This window comes from Pleurodeles waltl, chromosome 1_2, assembly GCF_031143425.1.
Source record: "Pleurodeles waltl isolate 20211129_DDA chromosome 1_2, aPleWal1.hap1.20221129, whole genome shotgun sequence".
NCBI classification, from domain to species: domain Eukaryota; kingdom Metazoa; phylum Chordata; class Amphibia; order Caudata; family Salamandridae; genus Pleurodeles; species Pleurodeles waltl.
Window position 1 is genome coordinate 162,487,353 of NC_090437.1, and position 13,775 is coordinate 162,501,127.

Here is a 13,775-nt window from a genome sequence, read left to right on the forward strand (position 1 = left end):
ATACACAGTAGATAAGTGTTTGGTCAGGGTACATACACTACAATTACCACATGGGTGGTGACCTACAACAGGGGGAAGTCCCCATAATGTCTTTTGAGTGTCGATATCAGGTGGTGGTCGCGGGCGGGTATGGATGACCACATCCTTAATATTAGCTGAACGTTTAAAAGCAAACAGAGGTCGAGCAATCTCATACCCTCCGCTAGTCAAAATAGACCATCTTTTAGTAATCAGTTTTTTAATGGAATTCGATAGAGGAGTAAAAGTGGATACGCAAGTAATTCTAGACTGAGGTGTCTTGTCAAAGGTGGTAAGTAAGGCTTGTCTGTTATTGTTCCTCGCCCTTTTCCGTGCTTGATTTACAATTCGAGGAGGATAATGCCGTTCAAAAAGCTTCTCTTGAAGACCATCTGCCTGACGATCAAATTCATAAGAGGAGCTACAATTTCGTCTGAGTCGTAGGAATTGGCCAACAGGTAAGTTATCCCGTAATGATTTTGGATGATGGCTTTCATACAGTAACAAGGAGTTACGATCAGTAGGTTTGTGGTAAACGGAAGTGGTTAGTTTACCGTTATGAATGGTAATCATTAAATCAAGAAAAGGTAAATGAGTGGCAGATACCGTGGTCGTAAACCTCAAGAAAGGATCAAGAGTATTGATCCAAGTCGTGAATTGGTCCGCAAGTTGCAGAGGACCATTCCAGATGATGAGAATGTCATCGATGTAGCGACGCCATAATGTTACATGTTTCTTGAAAGGATTCAAAAGTAATAAAATGAATTTCTTTTCAAAATCAAACATGTATAAACAAGCCAAGCTTGGAGCAAAAGTACTGCCCATTGATGTTCCCCGAATTTGATGGTAAAACTGGTCCTCAAATTGAAAAAAGTTTTCAGTCAGAGCCAGTCTAGCAAGGTGCATAATAAAGGTTACAGGAGTGGAAAGGGCCCTTGATGACTCTTGAAGAGCCGATTCTATGACTTGTAAAGTGGCCTCTTGTGGAATGTTGGTGTATAGAGCTTCAACATCCATGGTGATTATGCCTTGTACGGTGCCAGAGGTGTTGACCGACTCGATCAGATTAAGTACATCTTTGGTGTCCTTCAAATAAGTAGAAGAGTTCTTAACTAGAGTCTGCAGGAAATGATCACAAAAAACTGACAGTGGTTCTAAAACTGAACCGATACCCGAGACAATGGGACATACTGGAGGTGGTGTTATGCCTTTATGAATCTTGGGTAAGCAATAAAAGTAGGGAACACGGGGATGTGGTGTGTCCAGGAATTCAGCCTCCTTTGGTGAAATCCACTGGTTATTCCTGGCTTCCTCAATGAGAATCCTAATCTGAGTCTGTAATCTGGATGTAGGATCACACCTGATTTTGGCGTAATAAGTAGAATCGCCTAGTAGGCGGAGACATTCCTGTTTGTAATCCGTGGAGTTCATAACAACGATTGCTCCACCTTTGTCAGCCTGTTTGATGGTAATCTGAGGGTCAGATGCTAGGTCAATGAGAGCCTTCTTCTCTCTGTTGGGAATGTTAATAAATGGATGTTTAGGACATAATTTGTTTATATCAGCGAGTATTGCTTTCTCAAAAGTAACAACTTCGCTGGGCATGACCACTTGTGGTGGCACAAAGGTCGATGGTTTTCTTAGACCAGAGTCAAACTGTGTAGGTTGTACTGTCTTGTCCTTAAAGAAAAAATGTAATCGGATTTTCCGAAAGAACTGAGACATTTCAATGTGTAGACGAAAGAAGTCCTCCTCAGGGGTAGGGACAAATCCCAGACCCCTATTGAGTACATCTAATTCAATAGGCGTGAGTGATCTAGATGATAAATTGACAACTAGGTTCTCACTGAGGGGCTTTTTGTTTGGCTCCTGGTCAGCATCTGAGGTTCCTCTCTGGACCACTGCACACGTCTGCCTCTTCCTCTTCTTCTGCCTCTGCCCCGTGGCCTAAAAAAGGCATGTATGGCATCATAGGGCGGGGCTGAAAGAAGGGATACGGGGATTGCCAAGGCATAGGTTGGTGTACCGGGTAAGGAGGATAGTTGTAAAAGTTGTGTGGTGGGTTATCATCCGTACTCCACCCATCAGATGATGAGCCACTGCTATAGGTCCGAGTCTTTTTAGGAGCTGTCACAGATTCATCTGATGATCGAGACTGGTTGTCAACTTCATAATCATCTTTGATGTAAGGATACACCTTTTCTCTACTAAATCTAACAATATCCTTTTGTAATTTAGTGATCTTTTGTTGTGTCAAGAAATCTTTTATCTCATTTAATTCAGCTGTAATCTCAGAAAGGCGGCTTTTAAAGGCTGTTAGTGTTATTGTGGTCTTAAGGCTGTGTTCAATAGCATTGATTTGAATGGTGATGGTATTTAACTATCTACTGTCGACCCGTTTAACCGTTACGGGCATATCTTGAAACGTGATAATCCGAACACTGGTTCGGCTACTGATATAGTCGCATTTCTGCATGAATAGTATGTGCAATACTGATGATAACGAGACTGATTGTAATAATTATCACCTCACTGGTTGTGATTTTTACCTATGTGCACAACGTGTTAATCTGTCGAGTCACTGGACGATTGTCCGTTCTTTTTGTTGTATCTGTTTACATACATTGAGTTACTAGAATTCTCTGGGTAACTTCACTATTATACATATTACTGAATGAGGAATTAAGTTGGCACCGCATACTCTCATGACAAACAAACTGTTATCTACTTTGATTGACTACTTATGTTCACCATGTTTTAGCTGTTAGCCGAGTCCTTGGGATGTGCTTACCAAGGAGCCTGTTCCCGACTTGGGGGTGGTAAGCCCACTTTTGTCATCTCCCTTTTTCTTTTTTTGCGATCTATTGCACAATGTTTGCACCATTACACCGATGACCACTTGTTGGGTATATTTTGGTGTTTGTTTTCACTGTTTGTTTTCTAGGGCGACCTGACTGTGACCTAGCCTAGTGTACTTCAATGTAAGTGACCGGCCTATATTAACTATTGATTTGATTTCCATATCATTCATTGTTGTTTATTTGGAGAGGAGCTCACATATTGATTATTCTGGTCCTGATGAAGCGTCAATGGATCCGTAAGGACCACACGACGCAAAACATGTTGACCCTGTCTGAGGAAGTTTTGTAAATAGTCAGACCTCCGCCCTTACCGCTCTCTGAAAGTAATTGAGCATTGACACTCTTTTTTTACTTTCCTGTGTTTTTAATCTTGGTTTCATCCCTGACTATTGATTAAAATGATGATATATGCAGTGATGTTTAACTAATTTTATCCTTAATTTTCTTTGTTCTCTCCTTTTATACGGGTGCTTGAGTGTGAGCATGTCCGTTTACATGGTGCAACCTCTTTAGTTACCATCGGTACAATACGGCCTAGTGCCCCCCCTATGTGGGGAGCCCGTCAGGCGTTGCACTGCCGGCCTGGCGAGGAGCATTACCCGATGATGATGCCAGTCATCCATTGTGATGCTTGAGGGCACTCGCTCCTGATGATTCAGGTCTCCCTAGTTTTCTTTTCTTCTCTTTGAATGGAACAGTGTACTTTTGGTTTTTCGTACTATTATTGGGAGAATGTACACTGGACCAAGTAATCTCCCGGTCCCCTTTCTTCTTCCCTTATATGCTTGAACAGCAGTTTGCTGTGGGACCATTAAAGGTTTTTTTTAGATATTTTAGGCAATCCTGTTGACAACCTTCATAATGGAAGATTTCCAGGGCCTAACCTACGATGATGACATGGTATCAGCTATTCTACAGACACCCTCTATCCTTGATAACGAGGGTTCTGCCGCCACAAGTAGTCTAAAATCTGAATGGGACAAATTATCCTCCTTGAAAAAAGAACTGATCAAGACTGTCATGCATGGTACCATCATGACAGAGTACTTACGAGCTAACATCGCTCCCAATGGGTTATTGGTTTCTAACATCCCACGAATATTTTTACAAGATTTATCTTTCAGAAAGGATTGGGCGCAAATTGCCTGGAAGTGTACCAGAGATTGGTTGGTCTTAATTATCAACACTTCTAAACGTTTGGCTGATACCATCACCATTCAAATCAATGCTATTGAACACAGCCTTAAGACCACAATAACACTAACAGCCTTTAAAAGCCGCCTTTCTGAGATTACAGCTGAATTAAATGAGACAAAAGATTTCTTGACACAACAAAAGATCACTAAATTACAAAAGGATATTGTTAGATTTAGTAGAGAAAAGGTGTATCCTTACATCAAAGATGATTATGAAGTTGACAACCAGTCTCGATCATCAGATGAATCTGTGACAGCTCCTAAAAAGACTCGCACCTATAGCAGTGGCTCATCATCTGATGGGTGGAGTACGGATGATAACCCACCACACAACTTTTACAACTATCCTCCTTACCCGGTACACCAACCTATGCCTTGGCAATCCCCGTATCCCTTCTTTCAGCCCCGCCCTATGATGCCATCCATGCCTTTTTTTGGCAACGGCCGGGGCAGGGGCAGAGGCAGAAGAAGAGGAAGAGGCAGACATGTGCAGTGGTCCAGAGAGGAACCTCAGATGCTGACCAGGAGCCAAACAAAAAGCCCCTCAGTGAGAACCTAGTTGTCAATTTATCATCTAAATCACTCACGCCTATTGAATTAGATGTACTCAATAGGGGTCTGGGATTTGTCCCTACCCCTGAGGAGGACTTCTTTCGTCTACACATCGAAATGTCTCAGTTCTTTCGGAAAATCCGATTACATTTTTTCTTTAAGGACAAGACAGTACAACCTACACAATTTGACTCTGGTCTAAGAAAACCATCGACCTTTGTGCCACCACAAGTGGTCATGCCCAGCGAAGTTGTTACTTTTGAGAAAGCAATACTCGCTGATATAAACAAATTATGTCCTAAACATCCATTTATTAACATTCCCAACAGAGAGAAGAAGGCTCTCATTGACCTAGCATCTGACCCTCAGATTACCATCAAACAGGCTGACAAAGGTGGAGCAATCGTTGTTATGAACTCCACGGATTACAAACAGGAATGTCTCCGCCTACTAGGCGATTCTACTTATTACGCCAAAATCAGGTGTGATCCTACATCCAGATTACAGACTCAGATTAGGATTCTCATTGAGGAAGCCAGGAATAACCAGTGGTTTTCACCAAAGGAGGATGAATTCCTGGACACACCACATTCCTGTGTTCCCTACTTTTATTGCTTACCCAAGATTCATAAAGGCATAACACCACCTCCAGGACGTCCCATTGTCTCGGGTATCGGTTCAGTTTTTGAACCACTGTCAGTTTTTTGTGATCATTTCCTGCAGACTCTAGTTAAGAACTCCTCCACTTATTTGAAGGACACCAAAGATGTCCTTAATCTGATCGAGTCGGTCAACACCTCTGGCACCGTACAAGGCATAATCACTATGGATGTTGAAGCTCTATACACCAACATTCCACAAGAGGCCACTTTACAAGTCATAGAATCGGCTCTTCAAGAGTCATCAAGGGCCCTTTCCACTCCTGTAACCTTTATTATGCACCTTGCTAGACTGGCTCTGACTGAAAACTTTTTTCAATTTGAGGACCAGTTTTACCATCAAATTCGGGGAACATCAATGGGCAGTACTTTTGCTCAAGCTTGGCTTGTTTATACATGTTTGATTTTGAAAAGAAATTCATTTTATCACTTTTGAATCCTTTCAAGAAACATGTAACATTATGGCGTCGCTACATCGATGACATTCTCATCATCTGGAATGGTCCTCTGCAACTTGCGGACCAATTCACGACTTGGATCAATACTCTTGATCCTTTCTTGAGGTTTACGACCACGGTATCTGCCACTCATTTACCTTTTCTTGATTTAATGATTACCATTCATAACGGTAAACTAACCACTTCCGTTTACCACAAACCTACTGATCGTAACTCCTTGTTACTGTATGAAAGCCATCATCCAAAATCATTACGGGATAACTTACCTGTTGGCCAATTCCTACGACTCAGACGAAATTGTAGCTCCTCTTATGAATTCGATCGTCAGGCAGATGGTCTTCAAGAGAAGCTTTTTGAACGGCATTATCCTCCTTGAATTGTAAGTCAAGCACGGAAAAGGGCGAGGAACAATAACAGAGAAGCCTTACTTACCACCTTTGACAAGACACCTCAGTCTAGAATTACTTGCGTATCCACTTTTACTCCTTTATCGAATTCCATTAAAAAACTGATTACTAAAAGATGGTCTATTTTGACTAGCGGAGGGTATGAGATTGCTCGACCTCTGTTTGCTTTTAAGCGTTCAGCTAATATTAAGGATATGGTCATCCATACCCGCCCGCGACCACCACCTGATATCGACACTCAAAAGACATTATGGGGACTTCCCCCTGTTGTAGGTCACCACCCATGTGGTAATTGTAGTGTATGTACCCTGACCAAACACTTATCTACTGTGTATTTGGACCCGATAGGCACATGGCATCTAAATAAACATACCAACTGTAACACAAGGAATTGTGTTTACATGATCACTTGCCCTTGTGATCTACGTTACATTGGTATGACGTCGAGACCAGTTAAGAACCGTATTAACGAACACCGAAGTAACATCCGGTGTAACAGGATTACTACGAAGCTCAGCACCCATTTTCTGGCGGCAAAACATTCTCCTGATGATCTATGGTGGGTGGTTCTAGAAGCACCTAAGATTCGACCTAATGACTCAGGGCATCTTTTCAGGACAGAACAGAGATGGGTGTTTAAATTGGGCACCAACATACGGGGTCTCAATGATGACATTCCCTGGACCTCGTTATCCTGAACACTCTGCTCTCGTCTTGACTCCTTACTAATGAAGTTATTGAACTTAAAACTTCGTTGGTTTTGAGTATCTATTGATTTTCCATAATAAACTGCCCCCGGGATATTAACCATGAGACTTTTTTCTAATTGGGACGTGTAATATTCTCCCAGTTTGTGATTTCACACCGTTCTTTACCTGGATTATATATCTTTTGAGCGCTACTTCCTCTGCTCACAGTTGAGAGCAACAACTAATCTCTACTAGCTTTAAGTTAAAAGTGTTCATTATTTTTTGAACGACCACCCCTGTTTGTATAAATGACATTTTTCTGACTACTAAGTATTTTTATCGGTTCCTATTGAGGACGACCAAGGCCTGAGTCCTTCTTCAATTTTTATTAATTTCTGTGACTCCAATACGAACTGGAGTCCTTTGTTTGTTTTTGTTACTCGCTCCGAGTCGCTATCGGACGTGAGGTGGTTGCCGACTTCCGGGTCTTTGAATGCTTATGTACTCCGGTGGCGTCTCACCGCGTTTGGTTGCGGTTGCACGCCCCGGAGGGTAGGTCTAATACTTTGGACCAGCGCTACATAAGTAAGTACCATGAACTTTTCATAGTATATTTAACTATCTACTGTCGACCCGTTTAACCGTTACGGGCATATCTTGAAACGTGATAATCCGAACACTGGTTCGGCTACTGATATAGTCGCAGTTCTGCATGAATAGTATGTGCAATACTGATGATAACGAGATTGATTGTAATAATTATCACCTCACTGGTTGTGATTTTTACCTATGTGCACAACGTGTTAATCTGTCGAGTCACTGGACGATTGTCCGTTCTTTTTGTTGTATCTATTTACATACATTGAGTTACTAGAATTCTCTGGGTAACTTCACTATTATACATATTACTGAATGAGGAATTAAGTTGGCACCGCATACTCTCATGACAAACAAACTGTTATCTACTTTGATTGACTACTTATGTTCACCATGTTTTAGCTGTTAGCCGAGTCCTTGGGACGTGCTTACCAAGGAGCCTGTTCCCGACTTGGGGGTGGTAAGCCCACTTTTGTCATCTCCCTTTTTCTTTTTTTGCGATCTATTGCACAATGTTTGCACCATTACACCGATGACCACTTGTTGGGTATATTTTGGTGTTTGTTTTCACTGTTTGTTTTCTAGGGCGACCTGACTGTGACCTAGCCTAGTGTACTTCAATGTAAGTGACCGGCCTATATTAACTATTGATTTGATTTCCATATCATTCATTGTTGTTTATTTGGAGAGGAGCTCACATATTGATTATTCTGGTCCTGATGAAGCGTCAATGGATCCGTAAGGACCACACGACGCGAAACATGTTGACCCTGTCTGAGGAAGTTTTGTAAATAGTCAGATCTCCGCCCTTACCGCTCTCTGAAAGTAATTGAGCATTGACACTCTTTTTTTACTTTCCTGTGTTTTTAATCTTGGTTTCATCCCTGACTATTGATTAAAATGATGATATATGCAGTGATGTTTAACAAATTTTATCCTTAATTTTCTTTGTTCTCTCCTTTTATACGGGTGCTTGAGTGTAGGCATGTCCGTTTAGATGGTGCAACCTCTTTAGTTACCATCGGTACAATACGGCCTAGTGCCCCCCCATGTGGGGAGCCCGTCAGGCGTTGCACTGCCGGCCTGGCGAGGAGCATTACCCGATGATGATGCCAGTCATCCATTGTGATGCGTGAGGGCACTCGCTCCTGATGATTCAGGTCTCCCTAGTTTTCTTTTCTTCTCTTTGAATGGAACAGTGTACTTTCGGTTTTTCGTTCCTCTCCCAGTGTGTCTGTGAGCCCTCCTCCCAAAGTACACAAACGCAGGCACACACCCACCCAACAGCCACCCACCTCACAACAGCCTCCGGCCCATGCACCTTCACCCAAATTCAGCAAACATACACCGCCTACAACCACTACCTCTTCCTCCACTCCCAAACACCCTCCATCTTCCCGTCCCAGTGTGTCTAAGAAACTTTTCCTGGCTAACATTGACCTCTCCCCTACACCTCCTTACCCCCGTCCTTCCGCTAGGGCCAGGCTGTCCAGGTCCCAGCCCAGCACCTCAGCCACCAAATCCCCAAGCACAGTGGTCACAGCAACTCCAGTCTCATCGCGGCCGCCACCCCTCAGGGCTGCCAGTGTGCCGCCTAAAGAGGCCAATGAGCAGGCCATTCCGCCACCTGCCAAGGTGCCCAGATGCCGTAGGGAGAAGCCGCACCTACCAGCAAGCAAGGGCTCCTCCAAACCAAAAGGGGACAGTGGCAAGACACCAGCAGCAACATCAAAGGTGGGGAAGGGACACAAACCGAAGAGCAGGTCAGGACAGGGCACGGTGGCTCCGGCTGAGGGACCAGAGTCACCCCTTCTGTCAACCAGTACACCAACCTGTATGGCGGTGGACACCACCACCTGCACCGCCACCAGCACTGCCACCTGCACGTCTGTGCCTCAGCAAAAGCCCCCAGCATCATCCCAAGTGGGCCGCCATCTGAGGCTGCAGGAGATGTCCTGCTGTGTCCCTCAACAGGTGCAGACACATGCACCACCGCCAGCACCTCTGCCACAGACACTGCCGCAACCACCGCCACCAGCCCCGCGACGTGCTCAGACAGTGCCACCACAGCTAACATGGCAATCATCCCCAGTGGGCAGCCGTCCAAGGCTGCAGGAGACATCCTGGACCCTGCCCAGCGTCCATGAGGCATGACTCTCAGCACTGTCTGTACCTGCAGATGGCAGGCGAAGTCGCAGCAGGGTGGAGTGTGTCTCTGCCTCCACAGGTTATCATGCTACCTGTTCCCAGGCAATCTCGTGGCACACACACCCAGGTGAGGGAATATGACATGCCACACTGCATGTGAAGCACTCTGGGCACAAAGCCCCATCCAGAACCAGTGGAGAGATACATCCACTACCTCAGTCCTTGGCAGGATGAAGCACTCTGGGCACAAAGCCCCCTCCAGAACCAGTGGAGAGATACATCCACTTCCTCAGTCCTTGGCAGGATGAAGCACTCTGGGCACAAAGCCCCCTCCAGAACCAGTGGAGAGATACATCCACTTCCTCAGTCCTTGGCAGGATGAAGCACTCTGGGCACAAATCCCCCTCCAGAACCAGTGGAGAATAGCATCAACGTGAGAGACTGTGGCTTTGCACTCCCCAGGATAGAGCAGTGGGCAAACCACCCACTGGAAAGACTTGGGAGACTGTGGCTTTGCACTTCCCAGGATAGAGCAGTGGGCAACCCACCCATTGGAAAGACTTGAGAGACTGTGGCTTGGCACTCCCCAGGATAGAACAGTGGGCAAACCACCCACTGGAAAGACTTGAGAGACTGTGGCTTTGCACTCTCCAGGATACAGCAGTGGGCGTGGAGCCCCCTCGTGCAGCAGTGGCGTCGTGCGTTCATCCGGCTGAGGTGCCCCCTCTTCCCCTCCCCCTAAGGTACCTCATTCATTTCGATCTGATGCCCCTGCAGTGTTCTCTCCGTTTCGAGTCAGGTATCTTGTGTGGGCTTCGCCCATGTATTTTGGGACCACTGGTCCACGGACAATGATTGGAACACTATCCGGACTTGTGTCGTTGCTGTACATATTTATATATACTGATTTTTGAAATTGCACTATTTGATTTTTATTGATTACAATCATTACAATCATTTCCTTTTGTCCTTGCATTCTTCCAGGGGGCGAGGGGGTGTATATGTAATGTTGCTGCATGTATTTGTGTGTATGGTGTTGTGGGTGAGGGTGGGGGTATTGCGTGTTGCGTGTGTGTGTGTGTCACTCTCTTTTCCCTCCCACCCTCCCCTGTGTTGTAGGTGCAGTACTCACCGTGGTCATCGACGGCATCTTTGCTTCTCCTGATACAAGAGGAGGAAGACCAGCATGGGCAGGACCTGTAGTTCGGGCTCCATGGCGTCCTGGTTCCTCGTTGGGTGTCGAGAGGTGAGTGGTTTCCGTTCCAAGTCCTGTTTCCGACGTGCATTTGATACCATTGGTACTGCCCCAGAAAAAGTGGCGGATAGGCCTCTTGTAATAGTGTGGGCGGTACTTTGCCTTCCGCCTGTCTGTTGGCGGTTACCGCCGCAGTGTTTGTTTCTACCGCCATGGCAGTTGGAGTGTTAAAGTGGCTGTCTATGTTGCCGGTTTCCGCCATGGTTGTGATTCAATTTTTTTTTCCACCGGGCTGTTGGCGGTATTACCGCTGCTTTAACACCGACCGCCAGGGTTGTAATGAGGGCCTGAATGTCGTATGTTAAAATCGTGCAGTCGATTTAATTGCAGCTCAATATTTTTGACCTTGGTCTTTGGACATACGACCTCAACAGTAAGTCCAACGGCGAAGCACCCAAGGACTCACCAAACCTCACGGGTGAAAGATAGGTGATGTTTTGAGACAATTTTCTACAGGATCGGCACTGGACATTGATGTGGCATGCAGGGTCCATTTAAGGGCTATCCTATGGAGCCAGGGGCACAATCAAAAGTGCCCAAATGAGTCATCTGAGATTAATCAGGTTAAGAATATGAAACACTTAAAGCAAACCCTCAGATTGTTTCTTTAGCTCACTTTTGACAACTTATTGTATGCCAAGAAGTATCTGATACACTATCCTTCTTTAATTCCTTTTTATTTTAGTATTACGAAATTAATTAGATAACATTTGTTGACAAGAATATTTTTAGAACATTAAAGTACACCCTATACTTATTGTATTAATTTCTTTCTTTGTTTTCTTTTTCTTGTAAAAGTCTAAAAAATGACTGACCTTTTGTAATGTAGTCTGGTGCTCATGTAAAGCGCCCAATGCCTTTGGGCCAAGTTCGTGCTATATAAAACTGCTAAAAAAATGAAATGATTTTTGCTCTTGTCTCATTTAATTATTTTTCAAATTGGTGTGTTTCTTAATAATCCAGTTCCAGTTTGACTATATAAACCAATATAGCCTTCATCAGGACTTCATCTGGTCATCTCATCCTGTGTGGCAATTTATTTTTATTAATGATGCTACATACACATAAGTCTCCTACAGTGAAGTAAGGAATGAATAATTAACTCAATAACCCGCCTCCCACCCCACAAAAATGTTGCTTTCTGGGACGATCATCAACGCTATAATCAAAACCTTAATGAGAGAGAGAGGACATCCTTCTGTGTCCTTTGTCCGCCCCTCAGGAGCGATTCTAGAGGCTTCTTCAACTTGAGCTTTGGTTCTGCGGGGAGACCCGTAGGCCCCTTAAGTATTTAGGGCAGAAAGAGCCCTGAAATTCCAATGAGAGAAAATTAGTCAACAGTGCAGGTATTTTTCTGAATATATTCCGTTGAGGCTCACTCGTCATAATAGTAGCAGTAAATACGTTCATTGGGACCTATATAAATAAAACACTATTCGCAATTAAAATACACTTGAAACAACAAAATGCGAAGAACGAAGCAAACTACCCTGTTAAAAACGAACTGATCCTACTGCAACACCAAAAAAATACGTTAACCAGCAGAACAATTTCTTCCTGTTAAAACTATGTTTCATATTTATCAATAAAGGTTTCAAAAACTTGACTCAAACTGATTTACAAATAAAAAACAATCTGTCACAATATGACAGATTGAACACTTCTTAATTGGAGAGCACTGGTACACATCATTATTCTCTTGCCAGACTCTGTGACATTCTAGGCGTGAAAAGACTGGGTTACACACGAGCCTTATTTTAAATATTTCAGATCGTAATGTGGGGCCCAGCAAACTATTGACATATGGGAAGAGACCGGAGTGACCTAAAGTTTTACAGTGAGTATCTTGGATAAATAGGTCTTATCCTGTTTGAGGGAGACTTGGAATGATCATTCCTTCAATATTTGTTTATTTCAGAAGGAGTGCCATGTTGGAATTGAACCCAAGGTGATGTGCACAGATTTAATTTTATTGACTCTACAAACCACAATTTTATCTCAATCCATTTCACTGGCACAAATTTCCTCCCAGCACAACTTGGATGTTTTTGACACATGTTCATCCTGATGTAGCTGATGGATGAACCTTAAGAGGCAAGAGTCTGTAATGAGAGAACATGAGGTTAAATCAAATAACCACCTTATGCCTTGAACTATGGACCCCTTGGGCAGACACAATGGTGGTCATTACAACCTCGGCGGTCTTTTGACAAGAGCGCCAAGGGACCGCCGTACGGAAGACCGCCAGTAGTGGCGGTTTGCCGCTCGGCATATTATGACTGTTGGCTGCTCTCCGTCCTTTTTCGGATGGAGAGCCGCCAACAGCCATACTGGCGGTCGGCAGTGAAGTGGAGGTTGCTCCACCTCCACCACCACGCCAACAGAACACCGCCCACCGAATCACGTCCTGTGATTCGGCGTGGCGGTGTGCTGTTGGCGGTGTGGTGCCAGCGGAGCAGCCCCCATGGCTCCCGTCCCTTCCCGGAGGATCGACGGACCAGGTAAGTCGATCATCCGTGAGGGGAGGGGGGTGGGGGTGTGTTGTGTGTTGTGTGCGTGCATGGGGGTGTGAGTGTGAGTATGTAGAGGGGGGTGTGAGTGCGTATATGTCTGTGGGTATGTCTGTATGGATGCGTGCGTGTATGTTTGAATGTGGGTGTGCGTGTCTGACTGTGTGTGTGGATGTTGGCATGTATGTCGGTGTGTGTGTGTGTTGGTGGTGCCTGCGTGCGTGTCGGGTGTGTGTGAGTAATGTGATGTTGGGGGTCGGGGTGGGGAGGGGGCCCTGCCACCTTTGGGGGGTGGCAGGGGTGGTGGGGTGTGTAGGGGAGGGAGTCGGGGTGGGGGTGTGGGGTAGGGGGTGGGGGAGACCCCTATCAGTGCCAGGGAAGGAATTCCCTGGCACTGATAGTGCTTACCACCATGGATTTCATGG